Source organism: Gasterosteus aculeatus, chromosome 15 (assembly GCF_964276395.1).
Source record: "Gasterosteus aculeatus chromosome 15, fGasAcu3.hap1.1, whole genome shotgun sequence".
Taxonomy (NCBI): domain Eukaryota; kingdom Metazoa; phylum Chordata; class Actinopteri; order Perciformes; family Gasterosteidae; genus Gasterosteus; species Gasterosteus aculeatus.
This window is the reverse complement of record NC_135703.1, coordinates 16934791-16944194: the sequence shown is the minus strand read 5'-3', so window position 1 is coordinate 16944194 and position 9404 is coordinate 16934791.

Here is a 9404-nt window from a genome sequence, read left to right as displayed (position 1 = left end):
GTATCTTCAAGATTTTCGTATACATTTTTACGAACAGGTTTTGGAGATCAGGCTGCATTTACACAATAATACTTATTGTTACAATATATTATGAAAGACTGTATATGGCAAGAACATTGCTTTGGATGCAGGTGTCGTTGCGCTATTTTAAATATTCCTTTTTCACCTTCGACAGAGAATTAAGACAAAATCCAAGCCAACATTTCAGGATTTCAGGGTCAATATCTGTTGAGGGTATGACACTACCATTACTGGGGTAAAATATCTGTGGGGCGGGGGGGAGTTTATTGTTTTTTCCACAAAGTGAGAACATTTGGCTGCCATTCTAAACATTAAAATGCTCTGCCATTACTTAAAGCAATGGGATTTGTTGGTGCCCCCAGGTATGTTATTTGGAGGGATTTACTAACTCATCCAACAACTGGCTTTTTAGAAACTGCATAAAATAAACACCTGCATGTCGTTTGCACAGTGTTCATCCACACCTGCCAACTGGCCTTGGTATCGACTGATAAAATACATTTTGCATCTCAAAATGAGTTGATAAAGCAGGACCTGCATAATGTGATATTCTACTCAACTGATCCCAACCAATCTGCAAATCAATCAAATTACCAAAGACCTTTCATCTATGGTGAATCTGGAACTTTTGAGGCCTCGGTTCATTTTCTTGCTTGTTTTTAATCCAGTCTTACATTTTGGGAATTGTTGAAATACTAGAATTTTGAAAAAACATGGTCCAATGATCTCTTACTTGGAAGTGGCCAGTTTGGACACATTCCACCCACATTGCACAGAAGAGCAACATAAAGGCACGCGGCGGGTGTAGTTGTTTATCTCCTCCTTGTTGTTCTATATGAAGGCTTGCATTGGAACTTGGCTGTAGATCAAGTTTAGAAGACCAGAGTTATGGCCTGCAGCTCCACTGTTGGGTTCCCGGGCAGCTTCTTGGTGGGTCTCTGCCAGCTCTGGCATCTCCGAGGGATCGTGTATGGAGAGCCGTGCTGCTTGTTTGAAGCAGGCTGCTTCTTGTTGCAAATGGGACGGGCCATGGCATGTATAAAACTACCTGGTAGTCCACGCTGCATATTATGTCACAACCACAGTTTTCATGACAATGTTCACTAAGTATAATCTGTGCGGGATTATTTCTATTATATATTAAACAGTTGGCACTAGGCTGCATAGCACTTGAAAACGTGGCTTCTGTTGGAATAAGGACACACAGTATTCTCTAACCACGCTGCTTTACATGTCTGCTAGATGGAATGTTTCGCTAAGTAAACTTTGAAGCTCACACAGTGGACCAAAGCTGTGTGTGTTATTTATCGTCAATGAAATAATTTCTGCTCGCGTTAAACTGTGACAAGGCATCTAGTTACACTGTGAAATCTTAAGGATACTGTACACCTTCACTGACTTTTGTCAAATTCACTAATATCAGGCCGTACGCGTAATACTTTGCTGTTCATGTACACGCTGATCACTGTTGAAGCTTAGTGATGATAAGGAACTCAGACCTGAGAGGACTTTTTAGTGGATAACGCTGATTTATGTGAAATCTTATTGTGTGCCGTATTCCCAAGCCTTGTTGAAATGCATCAATGTGCAAATAAAGACTAAGCTTGATGGTGGAATGTGACTCAGTATGGCCTGTTGGTGTCTTTCTCCGCTGTCTTAACCCTGCATGGTCGTCAGTCAATAGACCCTTTCACAGCCGACGTCATCAATAATATGTGTGCACATGTTAGCCGCAGATGTGGCCGTTTGTTCCGCCGTCCCGGAAAAATAATCAAGCAGTCAAATGAAAGCATAAACCGTCAAATGTCTAGTTGTTGAATGTGCAAACAGGATCACGACCCTTTCAGAGCAACGCGGGTTCCAGTTAAATTAGTGGTCGTGATGACTGGTGACTTCCAGCCGAATGCGTCGCCACCCCCCCACCAAGACACCGATATGGGAGGTCACTTTGTTATGGTTTCATCCACTGTGTTTGGTGGTTAATTTCCCTGCATAGCTTGACGAGCTACTGGACTACAATGTGAGAAGTGCTTGGGTCACCATACTCCACTTTATACTGTAGGTCAAGAGAATCCGGTCAATTTTCGAAATAAAATATATTTTTCAGAAAAAAAAGTTGAAATGAAAATATGGGTTGTGAGCTGACAATATTTTGATATTAAGTTTTACTGCTGGTTAAACCGGCCAAAGAGGACAAAAACTGTAATGTACCCTAAATTCTTAAAATAGTGGCAGATTTGTAATATAAAAAGATAATTCAATTCAACCTGGTTCCTACCTGCAGCAAATGAGGGGGAACTTTTGCTCTTTTTTGTTTAATGAGGGATCATTTGCAGCCTTTCAGGTGAGCTCCTATTCAGTTGTACCTACACATAAATCTAAACTGTTCCCTAACAACCGTCTGACTGCTCATGTTTCTGGGTTGTTTTACAGATCTCAAAAATTGCTGAGGTGAGTAAAATAATTCCAAAACCTATTCAGAAATGTTGTGAAGGATAATTGCAAAACGTCAGTTATTATGAACTGAAATTATCCTTTATAATTATCAAAAGAAACAATAGTTAATCGGATTACCAATAAAAGAAAGTCTTCATTTTTAAAGGTACTGTGATGCCATTGGCAATGATCTGTTTAATCCCTCAATCCTTGAAAAATAGACAATACATTGTGGTTACCATGGTTACAATGGTTTGAATGTTTTTTTCTGCAATTACAGTATAACAGAAACACACACACACAAACACACACAGAAGTACACACAGCCTGCGGTGCCATCTGTGTATTAAATTGTACATGGTGTATGGGCGGTTGTGTTTCGTCAGTTATGTAGGTCTTTCTATCTATTTCAGGCTGATTAATTAGAGCACTTTGAATAAGGCCAGAGAGAAAGAGAGAGACCACCTTTATGAATAGTTAATTTATGTGCCAGTTCCACAGACACCACAGGGACTGGGGTGATTTATTGGGCCAGATGACAGTCTGTTTGTCACACAGTCTGTAAAAATATGCGAACAGATTTACATTAAATCTTGAACAAATTTGAACAAACTTTCTGGGATCAGAGCAGTCTGAGAATGGGAGAATGAAATTAAAGTATTCTGCTGAAATATAGATTTACAGGCTGTTGTTGGTTCTTCACTCCCCTCACAGGACCAAAACATATCACGGACTGTTGGGTGGTGAATGATGACATTTAATGTTAAACAGTGGTCAGAAGACTAGAAGAGTGCTATACAAGTAGGGTTGCAAAATTCAGAGAATGTAAAAGTCATATAAAGTTGGAAACTTTCCATGGGAATTTACAGGAATGAACTGGAAAATTTGAGGCAATTACTTTTTCATATATGACAAAACAACAAAATAACAATCTAATTTTGAGCAGATATGCTTGCAAACATTTTTAATGACAAAGACGTTCAAAAATAACACAACGTTTTATGTTCACGTTTCTGGCAGATAATGTTCCCAACTACACTGTAACAAATTGCTGTAAATTTACGGTGGATTTTTAACAATATGTCATAATAACTGTAACATACAGTAAATTTTCATCCCTTGCTTGTAAATTAACGGCCAATGTCATGAATAAACAATTAAAGCTGTAAATTTGTGGTGAAAAAAAGTGGTGGAAATACACATGCACAAGTGCAGTGAATCACAATCCATCTACATCTTTTGTAGTTTAATGTATGAAAGCCCATGTCAGCCACTGAAAAACAGGTCCTGTAAGTCATCATAATGAGATAGTATCTCATGAGATACGATAATGACTTTGACTTACAGGACATTACTATACATGCAGCTGTCACCTTTATTCAAAACATGGTTTGACATAATTTTATGTGGAGTATTTGGGGGTTAGGTGTCTTGCTCAGGGAGACTTGGCACAGGGAGCAGCCAAGATTCAATAAATTCAATAAATATTTGTATTATTCAAAGTGTTCATTGCCTAAAAGTCATTTGAGTGTTAATCGTGACCGACTGCTCCTGAACGTGACGTCAGACGCGTAATCTCAGTTCATCCAGAACACCTGTGCAGTTCAACATGGGAGGAGTTTCTCATTGCCTCGTCTCTCCAAGTAACGTTGGTAAGTGTTATTTGCTTGGCATGATTAACATTCTCCTTCCTTACATCTTGTTGTCTTCCTCAACTTTGTAATTTTAATATTTTACCAATGACAGTGTTTCTAAATATTCAATTTTGGTTTGTTTTACAGAGGCACTGGATTAAGGACGCCAGCCGTTTGCTGGGGTCAATTGAAAGTGTTCCATAGCGTATTGTTGCAGTTAGTTTGCAACAATACGTTTCCTTGTTCCTAATTTTTTATGATGATTTTATGATTCATTTTTTTCTTATTGTATACATACAGCAAATTTTATGTTTTGTTCTTGGTTACAAAGGCCTAACAAAGGCATCTAATAAACTCCAACCACTATAACCGAAATGAGTTTGGTTGTCTTTCTTTAATTTGTGGGGAATTAAATGCAAAAGTATACGGTTATAGGTAAACGGTAACACTCTGGTATTTGTAACACAAAAACAGTAATCGTATGTTAACAAACTGTAATCCAATATATGACAACATACCGTAAATTACAGTAGGGCACTGTAAATAAAACAGTAAGTTACTCGCGTCGACTGGCAGTAAATTGGAGTTAATTCACAGTAAAATTCATTCAACTTTACGGTAACATACAGTAATCCATTTTACGGTAACATAGTGTAAAAACCATTTAAGGTATTATCCCGTAAAATAACGGTAAATTCCTGGCATCCTTGCTGCCAGTAAACTACCGTTAATTTACGGTGAAATTTTTTAGAGTGTAGCTGCACCCAGGGTCCAGCTGGTCTAAGCTTGCATCATCTTGTTCACAGCGCTTCACTTTTTCCACATTTTGTTATGTTACAGCCTTATTCCAAAATGGATAAATGCATTATTTTCCTCAACATTCTACACACAACAACCGATAATGACAAAGTGAAAACTGTTTTTTGCAAATTTTTGCAGATCTGTTAAAAATAAAGAACGAAAACATAACATGTACATAAGTATTCACAGCCTTTGCCATGACACTCAAAATTTAGCTCAGGTGCATCCTGTTTCCACTGATCATCCTTGAGATGTTTCTACAACTTGATTGGAGTCCACCTGTGCTAAATTCAGTTGATTGGACAGTATTGCGAAAGGCACACACCTGTCTATATAAGGTATCACAGTTGACAGTGCATATCAGAGCATAAACCAAGCCATGAAGTTCAAGGAATTAGAAACAAAATGCTCTGGTCTGATGAAACAAAGATTGAACTCTTTGGCCTGAATGCCAAGCGTCATGTCTGGAGGGAACCAGGCACTGCTCATTACCTGGTCAATACCATCCCTACAGTGAAGCAGGGTGGCAGCATCATGCTGTGGGGATGTTCTTCAGCGGGAGGAACTGGGAGACGAGTCAGGATTGAGGGAAAGATGAATGCAGCAATGTACAGAGACCTCCTCGATGAAAACATGCTCCAAAGCGCTCTGGACCTTTGACTGGGCCGACGGTTCATCTTCCAACAGGACAACGACCCGAAGCACACAGCCAAGATAACAAAGGAGTGACTTCGGCACTTCGGCGTTTGATATGTAAAGCTGTTTTCCTGTATAGACACTTAGCGCAAATAGCGCCTTGAAGTGTGAAGCCGTTTCAGGTACCTGCTTTAAGGTGTGAAAATGTTCCGGTATAAAGCGCTTAGTAGCGCAAATAACGCACGAACCTGCTTTAAGGTGTGAAAATGTCTTCTTGAAAAGCGTTTAGTAGCGCAAATAACGCACAAACCTGCTTTGATCCGAGTTTCCGAACCGAAACTGCGATCGACGCAAACGAAACCCAGGTGACGGACATTGCTTCTGGTAAAAAAGTATACAAGCCAACATGTTTTAACACACGAAGGGCGCTTACTTCTTGTTTCTTGCTCACACAAGAAGACTGGGAATCTAGCTCATTAACTATTGATGCACTGCCTTTTTAACCTTTTAGGGTTTGAAAGATATAACCGCTTTTATTGTTTTCTATTCAATTTTTGTAAACCTTTTCGCTTTTTTATATAAATAAAAATTCTCCTTTTTGGGGAACAAAAGACCATCTGTTTCCGGGGGAATTCTTTCCACTGAGGGGCCTCCTCCATTTAGCTGAATGACAAGAACACCGCTTCGAAACCTGCAGACACGGGTGAGTGCCCTTATCTTGATACACAGAGGTACCAGTCATCCCCCAAGGGCATTAGGGACCTAATCGGTATGTAAGGACGAGCTCACTCGACGGAGGGGTTATAAGTCAAACATATAGATCCCCATCCAACCTGATGGAACTTGAGAGGTTCTGCAAAGAAGAATGGGAGAAACTGCCCAGAAATAGGTGTGCCACGCTTGTGGAATCATACCCAAGAAGACTTGAGGCTGTAATTGCTGCCAAAGGTGCTTCAACAAAGTATTGAGCAAAGGCGGTGAATACTTATTTACATGTTATGTTTTCGTTCTTTATTTTGAACAGACTGGTCCGGCACCCCATAAAAACCCAGAGGGACCAAGTCCACAACGCGCATGTAGACTGGTTGGGTGAACTCCCAGGACCCTCCAGTAGTCTTGCGAGAGTAAAGAGGTGGTCCACTGGTCCACTGTTCCACGACCGGGACAGAATCCGCACTGCTCCTCTTGATTCCAGCCGCCTTGGCACCAGGAAGCTTTTTGACCACCTTAGCAACTCCTGCCAGGGGTACGGACACTCACTAGGTCTTTTCACAGCTTACAGGTCTGCTCCTCTCTTCCCCAGAGTGTCCAAGACATGCGGCTGCAGATCAGACGTACAATTACAAGAGCGATCATTGATCTCTGGTCTAAGATGCTCCGGTACCAGGTACACTTATGAGTAGGGTTGGGTACCGAAAACCGATATTTAACGTACTGAAATACAACGCAGATTTCTGTGCCAGAGCCAATTGAAAAACTTATTTACTTAGTACTAAATACTACTTATTTAGTATGGGTTAAGGTTAGAAAGGTGATTTATGCAATTTTGAGTGTGGCGTGATTTGTGCCAGACGGGCTGGTCTGAGTATTTCATAATCTGCCCAGTTACTTGGATTTTCACGCACAACCATTTATAGGGTTTACAAAGAATGGTGTGAAAAGGGAAAAACATCCAGTATGCGGCAGTCCTGTGGGCGGAAATGCCTTGTTGATGTTAGAGGTCAGAGGAGAATGGGCCGACTGATTCAAGCTGATAGAAGAGCAACTTTGACTGAAATAACCACTTGTTACAACCGAGGTGTGCAGCAAAGCATTTGTGAAGCCACAACACGCACAACCTTGAGGCGGATAGGCTACAACAGCAGAAGACCCCACCGGGTACCACTCATCTCCACTACAAATAGGAAAAAGAGGCTACAATTTGCAAGAGCTCACCAAAATTGGACGGTTGAAGACTGCAAAAATGTTGCCTGGTCTGATGAGTCTCGATTTCTGTTGAGACCTTCAGATGGTAGAGTCCGAATTTGGTGTAAACAGAATGAGAACATGGATCCATCGTGCCTTGTTACCACTGTGCAGGCTGGTGGTTGTGGTTTAATGGTGGGGGGGGATGTTTTCTTGGCACACTTTAGGCCCCTTAGTGCCAATTGGGCATCGTTTAAATGCCACGGCCTACCTGAGCATTGTTTCTGACCATGTCCATCCCATTATGGCACCATGTATCCATCCTCTGATGGCTACTTCCAGCAGGATAATGCACCGTGTCACAAAGCTCCAATCGTTTCAAATTGGTTTCTTGAGTTCACTGTACTAACATGCCCCCCACAGTCACCAGATGTCAACCCAATAGAGCATCTTTGGGATGTGGTGGAACAGGAGCTTCGTGCCCTGGATGTGCATCCCACAAATGTCCATCAAATGCAAGATGCTGTCCTATCAATATGGGCCAACATTTCTAAAGAATGCTTTCAGCACCTTGTTGAATCAATGACACGTAAAATTAAGGCAGTTCTGAAGGCGAAAGAGGGTCAAACACAGTATTAGTATGGTGTTCCTAATAATCCTTTAGGTGAGTGTATGTTACATGTCTTTAGCTCCTGCACAATGAGCATAAATCTAAAATTGAATAATTAATATTCCCCAAATTCCAATGAAAATAATACATCCACGTTAAGCTCCTACAGAGGGGAAACACTAAGTATACTGTACAGTTTTTATATTGTTCATAGTTTGAAATTAAAAATCTCAAAGCCGCAGTTGGAAGCCAAGTTTTTTTATTTATTTATATCTACAGTATTGTTTAAACCATCAACATTTTTCAGGCCAAGGTCTCACAAACTGATGGCGAGATAGAGCAGGAACCCCCTATTCTACGCAGTTTGGTCCGCCATCTTCTATTCTTTGCTTCGCGCTTTAAGGTCGCGCATGCGTCTGCGTCTGCGTCGTTGCGTCGAAGCACTCGTTTCACTTCATGGTTCTGCGTGTGTTGCAGAGCGATTCACCTCCAGAACAACAGGCGGTGGGACGTGTTTTGTTGAAGACGACCTAGAGAGTCACGTCCATTTATTTATTTGCTGATTTATTTATTATAGACTTTATTGCCCCGTGCATCCACACTGCTGCTTTTCGCAGCCTGGTGCGCTGCGGGAGGCTTGCGTTGCTTGCGTCGACGCAAGCCTAGAAAAATGGAAAAGCGACGCAAGGGGGTCTTGCGTCTGCGTCGCTCTGAAAACGCAGAAGCATAAATCTGGCTTTAGACGTGAGCATGAAGGCCATCTGATTGGCTGGTGCCTGTGCTGTCGTATTTGCATGGAAGGTGCTGTGAATGAACCGGTGCCCAGCTTGAGAGCTGCTGTGGGAAGCTGAATGTGTGTGTTGTGGACTGAAAGAAGTCTTCTCCATTAATTTATCCATTTGCTAATATGTTGGAGTCATGTTGATGTGTATTTAAAGACAATAAATGATTGTGAAGACATTTAAATTAGTGGGGGAAAAATTGGTTGAAAAATAAAAAAAATGTCTTATCAACCAAATATTTTGCGACCGCTATCCTTTTAAAAGTATTGGTTTAGCACCGGTATCGGGAAAAACTCAAACGATACCCATCCCTACTTATAAGCCCCCTTATGTTCTCCCAAGAGGACCATTGAGTCGGCAGGAGGTGCCCTTTCCAAGCCCCCGACTCTGAGAATTGCTGCTTGGTGCGTAAGCAGTCAGGCCCCGTGGGCCACCAGATGTCAGTGAGCTCCCCTCCTGGGCCTGAGCAGCCGGACCCCGTGTGATCTAGAGATCATAGAGTGAACGCAATCATTTCTAAAGAACATCATCATACTGAAACTTGAAGGCATGTTCCGATGAAACAGAAATAACTTTTTT